Source organism: Pelodiscus sinensis, chromosome 31, assembly GCF_049634645.1.
Source record: "Pelodiscus sinensis isolate JC-2024 chromosome 31, ASM4963464v1, whole genome shotgun sequence".
In the NCBI taxonomy this organism is placed as follows: domain Eukaryota; kingdom Metazoa; phylum Chordata; order Testudines; family Trionychidae; genus Pelodiscus; species Pelodiscus sinensis.
The window spans coordinates 3,255,386-3,271,111 of record NC_134741.1 but is presented as its reverse complement, the minus strand read 5'-3'; the positions used below and the strand labels follow the sequence as shown (position 1 = coordinate 3,271,111).

At 52.6% G+C, this 15,726-nt stretch overlaps 5 non-coding genes across 5 annotated transcripts; 2 read left to right on the top strand and 3 right to left on the bottom strand.

Moving 5' to 3' along the window:
• Positions 1-1,578: 1,578 nt before the first annotated feature.
• Positions 1,579-1,794, bottom strand: LOC112545608 (small nucleolar RNA U3). Its single transcript, XR_003089134.2, has one exon. It is a non-coding gene; the product is annotated as a small nucleolar RNA U3 (small nucleolar RNA).
• A 4,696-nt stretch (positions 1,795-6,490) lies between these two features.
• TRNAF-AAA (transfer RNA phenylalanine (anticodon AAA)) lies at positions 6,491-6,572 on the bottom strand. The gene has a single exon. It is a non-coding gene; the product is annotated as a tRNA-Phe (tRNA).
• Positions 6,573-8,468: 1,896 nt separating this feature from the next.
• TRNAI-AAU (transfer RNA isoleucine (anticodon AAU)) lies at positions 8,469-8,542 on the top strand. The gene has a single exon. It is a non-coding gene; the product is annotated as a tRNA-Ile (tRNA).
• Positions 8,543-10,670: 2,128 nt separating this feature from the next.
• Positions 10,671-10,742, bottom strand: TRNAE-UUC (transfer RNA glutamic acid (anticodon UUC)). Its single transcript has one exon. It is a non-coding gene; the product is annotated as a tRNA-Glu (tRNA).
• A 2,135-nt stretch (positions 10,743-12,877) lies between these two features.
• On the top strand, positions 12,878-12,949 carry TRNAC-GCA (transfer RNA cysteine (anticodon GCA)). Its single transcript has one exon. It is a non-coding gene; the product is annotated as a tRNA-Cys (tRNA).
• The last annotated feature ends 2,777 nt before the right edge of the window (positions 12,950-15,726 follow it).

The following is a 15,726-nucleotide window of genomic DNA, read 5'->3' as shown; positions in this document are numbered from 1 at the left end:
GCAGGAGATGCGCTGAGCAAGGCGCAGAGGCATAGAGCATCGCTAGAAGCGGGACTATCATCTTGTGATGGTCCGGGGCTGCGAGCACTGAGTGGCCCGGCTCCGGCACGTAGTCTGGAGCCCGGGCTGTGGGGACTCCCAGGGTCCAATCGCAGCAGACTCCAGCCCAGCAAACGGGAAGGAAAAAGGGAGGTGAGGTGAGGCAAGGTGGGGGTGGGAGAGGAAGGGGCTTGTGCTGATGGGAGGGGGGCAGGTCAGGAGAAGAAAGGGGAAGGCACCAAGGGGTTGGGGTGCAGGAGAGACTAATGTGGTGGGGGGGACAAGTGCAGACAATGAGGAAAAGGGCAGGAGGGGAGGTGTCAGTGGGAGGGGGGACAGGGTGATGCTGAGAGAGGAGAGGGCATTGGGAACTGGAAAGGGAGGTGCCGGGGAGAAGGCTTAAAAGAAGGGGTGGGCATGAGAAAGGTGGGGATGGAGCAAAGCATGTGTGAGGGCACAGAGGGACAGGAGGGGAATGGAGCAGAGACTGGTGAGGGGGTGGGCATCAGGAAAAAAGAGGGCAAAGGGGGAAAGGGCAGTAAGGGAAGAGGAAGGAACCAGGAAGGTCCAGGGCTAAGGGAAGGTGCAGGTGCAAGGGGATTCTGGAGGTGAAGCAGAAAGGCAGACACCTGCAGGTAGAGGCCAGCACCAGAGGAGAGAGGCAGAACAAGTATGGAGAGGGAGGTGTTAGATGAGGAGAGGTAGCTCAGCTGATCAGAGTGGGGCTACTGGAGGAGTGGGCACAGGGGGGAGAGAAGGGCTGGTGGAGGGGGGCATGTCTCAGGAAGGCTGAGGGCAGTGAGAAGGGCAGGAGTCAGGAGGGCAGAGGATGGTGGGGGGCTGGAGGCAGCAGGCACCAGGGGAACTGATGGAGCAAGGGGAGGAGACATGGCAGCAGAGGGAAAAGGTAGAGGTTTATAAGATATTTATTAATAACTTGGGCGCCAAAACAAGCCACATGAACTCAGTACTGGTGCACAACACAAAATTCATTCTGCTCATGGGAGGAAACTCTTAGGCTATGTCTACACTGGCACTCTTTGCGGAAGAGTTCTTGTGCAAAAACTCTTCCAGAAGAGAGCATCTACACTGGCATGTGCCTTTGTGCAAGAGCATCCATGCCAGTGTAGACGCTCTCTTGCGCAAGAAAGCCCTAATGGCCATTTTCACCATAGGGCTTTCTTGCGCAAGAAATTCATGTTGCCTGTCTACATGGCCTCTTGTGCAAGAACAGTTGCGCAAGAAGGCTTATTCCTGAGCGGGAGCATCATAGTTCTTGCGCAAGAAGCCCTGATTTCACTCATTAGAATGTCAGTGTTCTTGTGCAAGAACTCCCCGTCAGTGGAGACAGGCAGCAAGTTTTACCGCAAAAGCATTTGCTTTTGCACAAAATCATGCCAATGTAGATGTAGCCCAGCATCAGTACCAGAGCAATACAAATAAAACCAGGAATTAAGGAAAAGCCAGAACAGGATGATAAAGTGAAGCACCTGTTGCTCCCTACTTCAAAACTAACTTTGAACTTTTTGACATTAGCCAACCACTCAGCCTGTGCTCTCTTCCTCTAGTTTCCTAATAGGAAAGAAAGAACAATCATCAACAGCAGACAACAACGACATTAAAGCAACACTGTCTGCTCACTTCGTGCTCAGAAGAGAACACTATCACTCATCCTCATGGCTACCAAGGCCAAACATTTTCAGCTACATTTCTTTAGTTACCAACTATAGAAACAATTGCCAAAAGCACAGTCTTATCAGAGCCCTCCTTGATACACACTCACACTCATGTGCATTCACTTTCTCCTCATGGGGAATGTTTTCACACAAAACTTAGAAAACTAAAGAACAGAAATAATCTCAGCAAAGTGCTTGTCCCATTCAAACACACTCCACTAGATTTAGAAATCTGCATATTAGAATATGCCCCATGTCCGTTTTTACAGAAATATGCCTCCTGATTAGCATGTGGAGCACCTGGCACCCAATCAAAATCTCTTGCTGTTTCTTCCTGAAACTGCAGTTCCTGGGGCTCCTTTAAGTTAGCTGTAACAAACTGTCAGTCTGTGGACCAGCTGGGTCCAGGAACCCGTGCCTGCCAGGCAGAGGTGGAAAGTGACTAAGTAGAAATACTTGATTACACTACTCAAGACCTTTTTTGGGTATTTCTACTTTACTCAAGTAATTTATTTTTGTCACTCTTTGACTTTTAATCCAGTTGGGTTTTTATAGACAATATTGTACTTTTTACTCCACTCCCATTTCCAGAGGCGCTGGGTTGCTCACGACTTGCACCATTCTGATTTGCTAAAGCCCAGCTGCATATGCAAGCACCAGTCATCCAAAAAACAGCCAATCCACAAGCACAATGCCCCTGACAAGGAAGGAGCTTTTTAATAGCTGCTCTGACACCTTGTAATTCAAACCCAGTATCCCTGCAAGCCCTGCCAGCCTGAGACCTGAGCGAGCAGGGTGGCTGCCCAGGGTTTCGTGCTGAGGGGGTGATATGAGCAGTCTCATGTGACCTTACCTGGGGCCAGGCAGCTAAACAGGAGGGAACCCAGCAGCTTGGGTCGGGGGGACAGAGGCACTTACTTATGTCGGGTGAATCCTCTTCTCTGGGGGGAGCAGAAGCAGGGTGGGTGGGTGCCGGGGGCAGGGGCTCCCCATTCTCCCTGGGACAGAGGCCCCTGTAGAAGCCCTGTGGGGGGAGGTGGGGCAGGCTGTGCTGGAAGAGGCTGGGGGTGGGCAGCTGAGTGGGGTGGGGATTGAAGAACAGGACCCAGAAGCCTGATGCTGAAACTCCCCCTTAATCTGGAGTTTCACACCCTGACGGATCAGAATAAAGTGTCTCAAAGGAGCTACAGCCCCACAGCCCAGCCTAGGGATGGCTCAGCCAGTGGTTTAGATGCACCGGGACACAGAGAGACTCAGGAGCTGCTCAGAGATAACCACTGGCGAGAAGCAGAACAATTCCCTGAGCAGTCGATTGGTTCTGGCTCATTTGCTGGGACTTAAGGAGAACAACAAATTCCTGTGACTGGCCCCTGCTCAGCCAATCAGAACTGGGACTAGAACTGGAAGGCTATGTCTACACTGGTGGGCTGTGTCTACACTGGCAGGTTATTGCGCAAGAAGGGCCACACTGCCCACTCGCTCTTGTGCAAGAAGTTTTACAATAAAGTGTGGTAAGAAAGGGCTTCTTGCGCAAGAGCTCTTCTCTTTTCTAGCAGATGTAAGTCTTCTTGCGCAAGAGCTCAGGACAGGGGTTTCTTGCACAAAAGAGCATCCACACTGCCATGGATGCTCTTGCACAAAAGTACAGCTCACACAGCAGCATGCATTCTTGCACAAGAACCTGCCAGTGCAGATATAGCCCATGGGACCTTTAGGAACAAAGTCCAGCCCCCTGCCTCACAGCAGGACTAAACACCATCCAGATCTCACCCAAGAAGGGAAGCTACTAGGAGTGGGGTTTGAACCAATGCAGACAAACATCCATTGGATCTTAAGTCCAACACCTTAACCACTCCGCTATCCTGGTGGTGTTAGGAAAATCAGACATGAGAAAGGTCTCTCCCCAAACAGCCCAGGGACTCACTCTCAGAGCATCTGCCCGTCCCATCTCTGTGCCAGGGCTTCCCACCATGAGGGCGAGAGATGCCCCCTCCCCACAGTGAGGAGGGAAGCAGGGAAAAGGGAAGCCAAACAAGACAAAACCCAACGTCCCCAGGGATTCTGAGGGACAAAGGCCTGGTGGGGAAAATTCCCTCCCCCCCTTCACCCAGTGTTTTCCCTGCCTTGCATTTGGCCAGCCCCCATGGATCAGGCCAGTGTTTCCAGCCTTTGTGTTTATACCATGGACTGTCAAACCATTCACAAACCTTTGCCAGACCGGTAACATTTTATTTACATATCACTGTGCATGCGCAGACTGCACTGAGCACCGCACCGGGCTAAAATCTACTCACCACGGGTGGGTAGATTGCCCTAATTGCCGAGCCCTGCATATCTGCATACACATTATTCAAATAAGTGTAAATATCTGCAAATGCTGATCTGCTCACTCCCCCAACCTTGCACGTGCTGGGAACTGGGAGCAGTTTCCCTGGACCCAGGCTGGGATCAAAGCCCCCTCTGCTGGGAGCAGCCCTGGGCTAGATCCGCCCCCTATACCCCTGGGGGGGGCTGCTCTCTGCAGAAGGGAAGGGGGTATCTCTTACCTGCCCCCGCAAGGGGCAGGGACTGGGCTGGGGGCACTGCCCTGGGAGAGGTTCCTACATCGCACCGGCACTGCGGGAGATTCCCCCTCCTGGCAGGTGGCACTGGGGGAGCTCTGAGGCTCCAGAGCAAAGGCCTCCAGCCCCCCAGTCCCTGGGATTAGGAGGTCCTGGAACCAGGCCCCCTGGAGTAGCACTGTGGGTAGGGGGCTCTGACCCACAAGGCGGCTGGCCCCAGAGACCAGGGCCTAAGCTTGCCCAGGCTCACGCCAAGGGGCTTTCTGTGGTGCCGGACGGGGGAGGGAGGCCAGGCCCAGGCCAGTGGGAGAAGGGGCAGCGCTTGCCAGGGAAGCAAGGGGAGCTGCAGGGAGTGAGATGCGGCGTTTCTGCCTGGTGTCACTCAAGGGTCCTTCTGCAGGTGAAGCGCCTGTGACACCCCTGTGCTGCTGGGTTCTCCTGCCCCTCCCCTGGGAGGCCGTCCCCTTCAGGGGGCTCTTGCCCTGGCACTTGTCCAAGGGCCACCTGGGCAAAGCAGCCTGCCCTGGGCACCTTCCATAGCTCAGCTGGCAGAGCAGAGGCCTGTAGTAGGTGCTTAGCAAGTGCCCGTAGGTTGCTAATTCAACTTCAGCTGAAAGGAGAGATTCTTCTCCCTCCCCTTGGCTGCAGGCCTGGCATTAGGACCAGGTGGCTGCCTGGGGTCTGCCCCTTTGGGGCCTGCTGCTACAATTGACAAAAAGGTTTTGGGTACCAGCTGCCAATCAAATGTCTTGGGCTGTGCAGGCCTTGAGTCATGGCAAGAGCTGGAGGTGAATGGCTGCACTTTGGAATGGGAAGGGGGTGTCTGGAACCATAAAGTAGAACAGTTTTAGGGTTGCTTCCCAGGAGGGCACCATGGCTTAGTTGGCTAAAGCACCTCTCTAGTAAGCAGGAGATCCTGGGTTCAACTCCCAATGGTTCCTTGTTGCCAGGTCAATGTGTCTTTTCTTCCCACCATTCTTCAACATGTATCTTGAGTTGGTTTTACCTTCAGTTGAGCTTGATGGTGCTCTCACAGTGGGAGTAGGATAGTAGCAAAGAACAGGAGGTGCCCTGGGGGTTTGGTTTAGTGAGGCTTAGCTAGACTTGCTAAATCAAGCTCTGGAAGATGGATTGCAGTAGCGATCTCCACCTGAGTGAAGACATGGCCTAATGATGCAATTAGTTAGATGTCGACACTAACAGGCTCACTATAGGTAACTGATAGAGGCTACATCTACACTAGAAGTTTTCTCTGTAAAAAATACGTTAATGAGGAACTCAATTGCATGAGTCCTGATCTCATTTGCATATTTTCTGCCAATGGGATTGTTGTGCAAAAACAAGCAGTGTGAACATTTTTTTGCACAAATCCCCCTTTTTCCACAAGATTCTTATGCTCCCAAAAAAGAGGTTTCCTGATCTTGCAGAAAAAGGGGGTTTTGCACAAACAGAAAACTTCCATGCTGCTTGTTTTTGCACAACAACCCCAGCACAAAACCAGTTTGTCAGAAAATATGCAAATTAGATCATGACTCATGTAACTGAGACCCTCATTACCAGGGCTCTGCAAATAATGTAATCTACTCACCCATGGATGTAAGTAATTACATCCCAGAAGAGCTGGAGCAGAGCGATCTGCGTGTGCGCAGAGCGCAGAACCATGCGAAACCGTGTGGCTGGCGAGCAGAGCTCCCCGCTGCTTGGCAAGCACTGCTCATTAGCACATCTTTTGCTGAGAAAACTCACAGTGTAGACACAACCGGAGACTCTGGTGCTGATCATGCAATAGAAGCACATTATGTTTAAACAGCTGCCATGTGAATGTACCTGAAAGTCACAAGGATCAATGATCTGTGTGAAAGGCAGGTGGCCAGTAATTAGAGCCCCATGTATGTTGTGTGCATAAAGGAAGGTAGGAATGTGCACTGGGTAGTCTGATAATGGTGTTTAGTGAAAAGTAATAGGTGTAACGGCGTTGCGCAAGAGGGTTTTTCTTGCACAAGAAGGGACAGTGTAGACGCTCCTTCTGGTGCAAGAGCCTCTTCTGAAAAAAATGGTGGCTCCTTAGCTATGCAAATGAGGCTCATGCAAGAAGCTGCAAGTGTAGACATAGCCCAGGTGTCCCTTCTGCTGCGCCAGGCACGTTCTTCTCCGGGGTCTCAGGACTTGAGTACCTTGTTGCCCTACGAATGGGTGTGACCAAAACACAAACCTCACTGTGAGCAGGATTTGAACCTGCACAGGGAAGCATTATTAGATTTTTAGTCTAACGCGTTAACCACTCAGCCATCACAGCACCGAGTCCTACCACCTCAGGGAAAATGGTAAATAATTGCAGTGCCCAGGCCTGATGTCACCTGACACAGCAAACCATTTCAACAGTCATGCAGAGGGGTCCTGGCTGCTCTGGTCTGAGGCTGCCTTGGAGGTGAATTCTGCTTCCAGGTCTTCTCTCCTCCTTCTTGGTCTTCTTCCTTCCTTTCCCTTTCCCTCCTTCTTCCTCTTCTCGTTTCCCCTTTTCCTTCTTCTCCCTGGTCTCCTTCTTGGACCCCAGTTTATAGAGTGAAAATTGAGTCCTGCTTAACCAATTATTTTAGTATAATTTTACTAACCAAAGATAACATACTATTACGATTTACCTAACCAATCATACTGCACCACCTTTGTTGATTTTCCCCCAGCAAAATTAATTATACAGCAGACAGAAACAGTTACAATCCAGACAGCGAACACACAGACAAACAATAGGAAAGCGAGGAGGATAATCAAAGAATGCCAATCGCACAAACACAACTATTGCTAAGGAGTTTTTTGCCAGACAAAGTGCTGTTAACTAAGTTTTCTCCACCCACCTTCAGATCTGTTTCTTCCTTGGTGACAGTGGGTGTCATTAGGATCCAAGCCCTTTCTCATAGCCTAGTGTGACCCTATTGAAACACCATTTAGATGGAATGCAAGCCCAAGCTCTACAGTTAATTGCTGCCACTCTTCAGTCTGGCTGCAGAAGGCTTTACTTTATATTTGCCAAATAGCTAGAGGTCTTCCGCTGGATCCATATTGTTACAGAACCTTTCCAAGTATAAGACCCACAAGCACAATCAACACAACTGCAAGGAGACACAAACCCTTAGTGTTCTGACCCAAAGTCAGATGCCTGATCTTTTAGGCCACACAGTGTTGGCCTATTTAGGGATGGACATTTTGAAGTGTGTAAGAAGGGAGCAGTCTAGGTAGGCCCCCTCACCCTTTGTTCTGCCAAAGCCGGTGGGGTGGGGTGGGGTGGGGTGGGGTGGGGCTGGTTATGGGGAGGCAGAGTCCTGTTCCTGTCTCAGGGCGTCCCAGGGATGCTCCTTGCAGCTCAGGAGGAGAAAGGGGCTCTGGGTGGAAGGAAAACAAGCAAAGCTGGTCCCAGTGGGCATGTGCTGAGGCTCCAGTTCAGCCTAATTGAGTCACTGCAGGCTCATGTAGGTTCCATGATGTAAGGGGCAGCACTCAGACTCTGAATCCTGTGAGCTGAGTTCAAATCACCGTAGAACTTGCTGGGGCTGGGTTGGTTGTTGCAAAACCCTCCCACTTTATGAGCTTTGAGCTCCTTGTCTGCAGGCTCCCCAAAGAGAGAGTTCTGGGTGTCTGGAGCTCAGTCTGATGCTATGGTTTGGCTGAGATGGGCTGGGCCCTAAAACTTAACCTGCCTGGAGCTTGCTGCTTACCCTTGTGGTCCCCAGGAGCTGCCAGGCTCTGACTCTTGCCCCCCTGGCGTTAACAGGTGCCCCCCTCTAAACACTCTTCTAAATTGGTCTTTCTTGTCTCTCTCGGCATTTTTCTCCTCAGCAGTGCACAATAGAGAAGCTGTTGCCAGTGGCCCTGCAAGGAAAGATGAGCTTTGCCTTCCCCCCTCAGCCTGACTTGCTACTTGGCCCCATTCCTGCCTCTCTTCACAGGCTGACCCAGTGGTTGAAAGGGGCTGCGGCTGCTGCTGACAGGGAAGAAGCTGGGAGGCAAGATGCTGGCAGCAAGAGATTCTGACTACCTCTTTGCCCTGGGTCTCAGTGCGCCATGCCGGCCGCCAGCCACCTTGACCAAACCTCAAACTAGCTGGACTAGCCAGCCAACGTCACAATGAGTTGCTAGTGGCCCTGTCAAAGAAGAGCCCTCGGCAGCTGCAGAGACATTTGTGAGCTCAACTACCGAAGGCCGGCTAGCTCAGTTGATTAGAGTGTGGTGCTAATAACGCCAAGGTTATGGGTTCAAGTGCCATGTTGGCCACACAGTTGTTTGCTGTGGTGACTACTTCTGTCCCTGTCAAACACATGCTTTAGCTGCCTGCTATGGACAGGGAAGCAAAAACAAGCAAAAGGCTGAGAGTGTTGCAGGACTCAGGCCAGAGAACTGATAGGAGGAGGCTCCAGCCTGCACAGACCCAGAGGCTAAAAGGGCCTTGACCTGGTTGGCTTTCTCCAAAAGCAGGCAAAACTCTTCTCTTCCTTCCATTGTCCCCAGTGGGGTGACCTGATGCCCAAATTCCTGCTGCTGCAGTGGCTGGCCCAAGGCTCCCTGCAGGAGGGGGGCTCCATATGTCCAGGAGACTGGGACCATGTGCACAGCCCCCAGCGCTGCTACCAACCACCTGGTCACGTGCTTCAGTGGCCCAGCAGCCCCTCCTCGGAACCTGCTCCTGCTCAAGGCCCCCCTGAACCCACCCAGGCTCCTGCTCCTCTGACTTCTGGACTAGCCAGCCCACATCACAGTGAGTTGCCCGTGGCCCCATCAGAGATGAGCTCGTGGCAGCAGCAGAGATGTCCCTGCAGCTGCCTGTGGGGTCTTTCCCAAAGGGCCACTCATGGGCCTGCTGGCTCAGCTGTTTAGAGCTTGATGCTAATAATGCCCAGGTCATGCCCAGGTCATGGGTGCAAGCCCCATGCTGGCCACAGGGGTGTTAGGTTTGGTGACTTGCCTTTGTGTAGCTGCCTGCTATGGACAAGGAAGGAGAAAGAAGCCCTTAGAGGTGAAGCAGCAGGAGGGAAGCAAGGAGCAGAGTGTCAGCTGCCAGGCGAGAGTCACAGGTGCCCCTCTGCCTCCTGGGACCACCCCTCCCTGAGCCGCCAGCCCCCTGTCTCTCACCGTGCACCCCTTGGGGAGTCCACTCATGCTCCCATTGCCTGGCGGTGACAGAAGCGATGGAGACAGGCTCCAGGGGGCAGAGTTGCCCCACTGGGAAAGTTCCTGCTACACAGGGGAGAGGCAGCGGCTCCCTCCACATGGTCTCCAGCCGGCTCCCTGGGGGTGGGGCCTTGGCTGCTTCCTTGCTGACCTAACAAGAGATCTCTTTGCCCCGCCTCCATGAACTCCTCACAAAGCTGATTGGCTGGCTGAGAATGCCACCCAAGGGGACAATTGCTCAGCTGCTCCCTGAGTGACAGAGCAGACTGATCGGAGGTGTCAGTGGAGCAGGTCACCAGCCCAGCCCCTGAGCTCAGCTCATGCGGGAGACAGCCAGGCAGGAGTCAAAGCCAGGCAGGGCCAGGGGTCGGGAAAGGGGCGACTCAGAGAACAGAGACAGGGGTGCAGTAAAGAACATCCAGAAATCCAGCCTAACTCCTTGGCCGGCTGCCATGCGAACCACAACTCCATCTGTAGCCAGCCCGCCATGCTTTCCCTGCCCAGTCCCACAGCTCCTTAATGAGCCCTGGACAGCACTGGGGAAGCCTGAGTCAGACAGTGCCCAGCAGAACCCAGCAAAGGTGGAGGGAAAGGCTGGTACTTGGGGTGGGGCCGGGGGCTGTTCTGAAAGGCTGCAGGCGCCATTAGACCCTTTTGTCCTTCCCTGTCTCACCCCAGCGCTGAGCAACACTCAGTGTCGGTCTGAGCATCCGTCCTGCTCTGGGACGTGTCTCTGTGGCAGGAACCTGCCCAGGTGGCTCCAGCAGTGAGGCCCCTCCCTGGCAGCACCGAGCAGTGAGAGCTGAGTGAAGGGGGAGGCAGGACCAGGGGGAGAAGGCTCCATGACTGTGTCAGAGGGAGGCTCTGCCCTGGCCAGTGGGGAATCGTTGCCTCTCCGAGGGGCCCAGGCCTGGTGCGTCATTTCCCCAGATTACTGAGTGGGGGCTGGAGCCAGTTCTGTGTTGTCTCCTTCAACAACCAAACTGAACCAATGGATCTTGTGCCGTGTGTGCCACAGAGCTTCCTGCAGGGCTGCCCACATGGGAGAGGGGAGGGGCAGTTTGAGTCACCCAGCTCTGCCCCTTCTGAAGGGCTTGTGAAAATGACAGGTGCTGCCTTGGCAGTGAGGGAGAGGTGGGAAAGGGGCCCTGAGTGAACCTCTTGGGTCACAGCTGCTGTAACAATGAGGTAAGATGAATGAGTGGACAGTTGTCATGTGAAAACTGAGGCTGGTTTCCCTGACTGGGAATTGAACACAGGCCACAGTAGTGAAAGTGCTGAATCCTAGCCACTAGACCATCAGGGACACATAAACAGGGGTCTTCCCTTACCTACACTAGCCTTTCACAGGCCACTTTCTGTCCCCTTTGGTATGTGGGTTCAGTCTCTATTACCCAGAGGGGACAAGAACAGAAACCAAACAGAACATCATAACAGCAAGACTGGGCCATGTCAGTTGCCCAACTAGCCTAGGACCCTGTCTCACAACAGCAGACAATTTCATTGCCCAGTGGGAATCCTCGGGACAGACAATTGTTAAGTGATCCCTCCTGGTGCCCATTCCTAGCTTCTAGAATACACAAGCTAGGGACACCTGCCCTGTCCATCCTGGTTAAATGCCATTGGTTGACCTTTCCTGCATTAAATTATCCAGTTCTGTTTTGGACCTTCTTGTAGATTTCACCTTCACAACATCCTCTGGCAAGGAGTTCCACTGGGCACAAAAATGCTTCTTTTTAATTTATTTTTAATTTGGCTACTTACCAGTTTCATTCTGTCACCCATGATCTTGAGTTGGAGAAAAAAAATTCTTATTGCTTTCTGCACCCGTGTCAGTATTATATGAAACTCTGTCCCATCGCCCCTGAGTCTAGACTACATCTAGACTGTGCTCTCCCCAACATCCCCTCCCGCAGAAGAAATGCAAATCTGTGGATCCTTTTTGAGGAAGAGATTTTTCCAATATTTGGCCCCGTGTAGCCCACCTGTGGTGGGTGGGGCAGGGAAACTGCTCACAACCAGGGGAATTAGCTCCGGGGGCAGAGCCCTCACTTAGCATGTGAGAGGCAGTGGGATCAATAACCACATTCCTCAGTGTCTGTGGTGTTCTCCTTCCTTCTTCTCACAGGCAGAGTCGGGGGCTCTGAGCACCCAGAGACCCCTCCCTCTTCCTCCCTGGTCTCCGAAAAAACCCACCAAGTAGGGCACGGAGCCGCTGGGCCTAGGGGAGTGTTGGGAGAGGGGCTAGTGCTCCCTTTGCACACAAGAGGTAGGAGGATTCACTCCCATCTTCTCCTGCCTGTTCGCTGGTGCTGAGGGGCCGGCCCCTTTCCTGCCGCCCCAACTCTTATTCCCACAATGCACTTTGTGCAGGGCCCGTTGGTCTTTGTGCCAAGGTGCGTGGCTGGGAGCCAGGACTCAGGACCCTTCCCCAAATATACAACCCTCCTCCCCACCCTCTGTTCAGCTCACACTGTCTGGCTGCCTCCAGCATGGGCTGAGCAGGTGACCTGCCCTACAGCTGGGAGAGCATCAGGCACCTGACCACAAGTCTGATGAGTCTGGGGACCAAGCTCCATTGGGCCTCACACACCCAGCACAGGAGTAAACCTGCCCCTGGGGAACCTCAGGACAAGGAATGTAAAACCCACAGAGCACAAGGCACTGACAGCCACCAGCCCAGCCCCAGCCGGTCCCACAGAGACTTGAACTCACATTGCAAGAGTCAGAGTCTTGAGTGCTGCCCCTTACACCATGGGACCTACATATACAGTTTCTTGGGGGGGGGGCACCTGGGACACTCAGGTCTCAGACTGGCTTCTGCTCTCCTGGCTTCCACCAACAGCTTCATCTCTCAGGACTCTCTGGCTACGTCTACACGGCACATTGATTTTGGAATGAGCTGTTCTTGAATAGTGATTCCAAAATAGCTTATTTTGAACTAGCACGTCTACACTGCAGGGAAACCTCAGAATAGTCCGAGGCAGGCTCCCCTAATGCAGACGAGCTACCGATTTAGAGCCCTGGGAGAAATAACTTAGAATGGGCCTAGGGAGGGGCCATTTTGAAGTAGCGGAAGTGGCGCATCTCCACACGCATTATTCTGAAATAGCTAATTGGGTACAGGCGTTATTCCTCGTAGAGTGAGGTTTGCAGAAGTTGGAATTTAGCTGTCTGATATTTCAGAATTTTTCACATTAATGGAATTGCTGCACAGACTTTGGCATTGTTATTCTAAATGGCCATTATTCCAAATTAACTTTTCTGTGTAGACATAACCTCTGTCCTGACCCAGCTCTGCTGCGTTCAAGACAAATTTCTCGTTATGGTCCATCACAGTCTGGGGTCAGTGGGGGGTCCGTCCCACCTGAGATGTGTCACACAAAAGCCTCGTGTTCCCTGTCCAGTGCCTAACAGGGGCTGCAGGCATTTGTTTTGCATGGGGGTGTAGCTCAGTGGCAGAGTGTTTGACTGCAGATCAAGTGGTCCTTGGTTCAAACCCGAGTGCCCCCTTGGGAAATCTCCTTTCAATAGAAACAATTACTTCTCCAGTTCTATTGCATCCTGGATTTCTGTTGTATGTGCATGCTTTAAAAGAATACAAACTATTAATGTTTTCTGGCACCAATACACATAAACCAGGCAAACCCTTCCCACAGCTGGAACCAGCTCAAACCTAGTGTGCGTCTGGTTTCTGTTTCCATCCATTCAACAAGGATGTGATCTAGATGCCCATGGGCAGGTCCGTGGTCTCCATGGGCTGGGCTGTGCAGAAGAACAAGAACCACACCCAGCTGGGGAGGAAGGGCTGCTGTCAACCTTCTGGAGTTCGATTTAGTGAGTCCAAGTAAGACCAGAAAGCACCTGACTAGTGGCCAGAAGTCTGCTCTTTGCTGCCTTTGGTCTTGCTGTGAGGGCATGGCCAAGCTCAACTGCAGGAAGCTGACTCCAGCTACGTAAGGAGGGATGGTGGGAAGAGCAGAGACATTGGCCAGGCACCATTGGGGGCTGCCTCCCTTACCTCCCCCGTACCTGGCAGGTACCTGGGCCAGCTTAGCCATGGGGCCGCTCTCTGGGACAGCAAACACGGACACAAGGCAGGATTCTCTCATTCTAGAGCCATTCATTGGTTTTTCACCTGTCACAGCTACAGACTAACAGACCCCCCCCCCCCCGAAGGGAGAGACTATGTGGCCCCCAGACCTTTTGTTTGCTGTTGCCCAGATACAGAGCATAGCTCTTGCACAAGGAGCCCTCTCTTACCACGCCGTACTGTAAATTTATTCACGCAAGAGTGGGCAGGCAGTGTGGATGCTCTGCAGATTCCTGAGCAAGAACGGCTGTACTTGCGCAAGAAGCCGCGAGTGTAGACATAGCCTAGTGTCACCGTCTAACTAATTGCACCATTAGGCCATGTCTTCACTCAGGTGGAGATTTCTGCTGCAATCCCTCTCGGGGATTACGTCTACACTGCAGGCTTTTTGCACAAAATCTTGCAGAGCGTCTATACTGCACACATGTTCTTGCGCAAGTAAATTTACAGTACAGCATCTGAAAACAGGGCTTCTTCCGGAAGAGTTATTCCTCTCCCCATGAGGAATAAACCCTCTTGTGCAAGAGCTCTTCCACAAGAGGGCAGTGTTGACAGGCAACATTAATTAATTAATTTCTTGCGCAAGAAGCCCCTATCTGAAATGGCCATCAGGGCTTTCTTGCGCAAGAGAGCGTCCACAGTGCTATGGATGCTCTTGCACAAACGCACATGGCACTGTGGACCCTCTCTTGTGCAAGACCTTTTGCAAAAGAACTATTCCACAAAAGAATTGTTGCACAAGAAGCCACCAGTGGACGCTCTACCTCCACTTAGATCCCCAGGAGGCACTGGGGAATACTAACTTTAAATGGCTCTGGGCAGGAGTTATTTTGAAATAGCAGCAGTAGAGGGACATTATCCCTCGTGCAATGAGATTAACTGATTTGGAACTAAGCCATGGCTGGCTTTTGGGGTGAGTGAGTAGGAAGAGAGAGGGGCCACTGGAGGCTCTTGGCCCTTTGGATGGCTCTGTGAAAAAAAAAGGGACCACACACCACTGAGGAACATGGGTATCAATCCCACTGCCTCTCACGTGCTAAGTGAGCACTTTAGCACTGGAGCTAATTCCCCTGCTATGTGCTTCTGGAATTGTCGGAAGTGGTGCTAAGCTGCAGGACTTCTGTCCATCCCTGGGAAGTTGACACTACCTCCATTTTCACTTGAGGTAAGTAGTGGGGCTTCTCGGAGGTGGAGGGGAAATGGGGGCGGGGCAGACAGGACACCTCACGAGCGACTGGTCGAGGCCTCGCGATCGACCACTAGATCGCGATCGACCTGTTGGTGACCACGGAACTATACGGAGTGTGCTTGTGTGTGTGTGAGAGAGTGCATGAGTGTGATGTGTCATATGCATATGATAAACATTGATTAATGTATGTATGTTCAATAAATGTGGTGTGTTGCCTTCTCCCTCTGAAAAAAATCCCAGGTGCTTTTTTTAAGCATAACACAACCACAGTTAAGTTGCGGCCCTTGGCACGTGCTGTGGGAATCATTGTGGCTCCTGTGTGAGCAGAACAGAGGATTGGGGGCGGGGAGGATTCGTATATTTTGGGAAAGGGTCCTGAGTCCTGGCTCCCAGCCAGGTGCCTTGGCCCCTGCACAAAGTGCATGGTGGGAATAAGAGTTGGGGCAGAAGGAAAAGGGCAGGCCCCGCAAGCAGGTGGGAGAAGATGGGAGTGAATCCTGCTTCCTCTCATGCACAGGGGCATCACTTTTCCCATGGAGCTAATTCTGCCCCACCTGCAACCTGTCTCCAGTGCTCCTGCCATTGCCTGGCCCAGGAGGGTTGGTGTCCAGCAGCTCTCTGTCCCAGCGTGGCTGGCTTTTGGGAAGAGTAAGTAGGAAGTGGGGCTACTGGACCCACTTAGCTCCCTGGCTGGCTCTGCCAGTAATAAGGAGAATGGGGCTTGCCCCCACCTCTGGAGAATGTGGGTATCAAGCCCACTACCTCTCACATGCAAAGCGAGCACTCTACCACTTGAGCTAATTCCCCTGCTATGAGAGAATCATCCTTCTTGGAGGCTCTTCCCTTCTCCACAGGGACGTCTGCCTTCTAGGTCAGTTAGTCGAGCAAAAGGAGAAGGCTCCAAAAAGGCCTCAAGGGCAACTCTCAAGGAGACTCCCTGCAGCAAAGCCATGGGGGGGGGGGGTCTCTGAGATGGCCCCTGCCCTGCAGCCTGTCCCACCTGGCCAT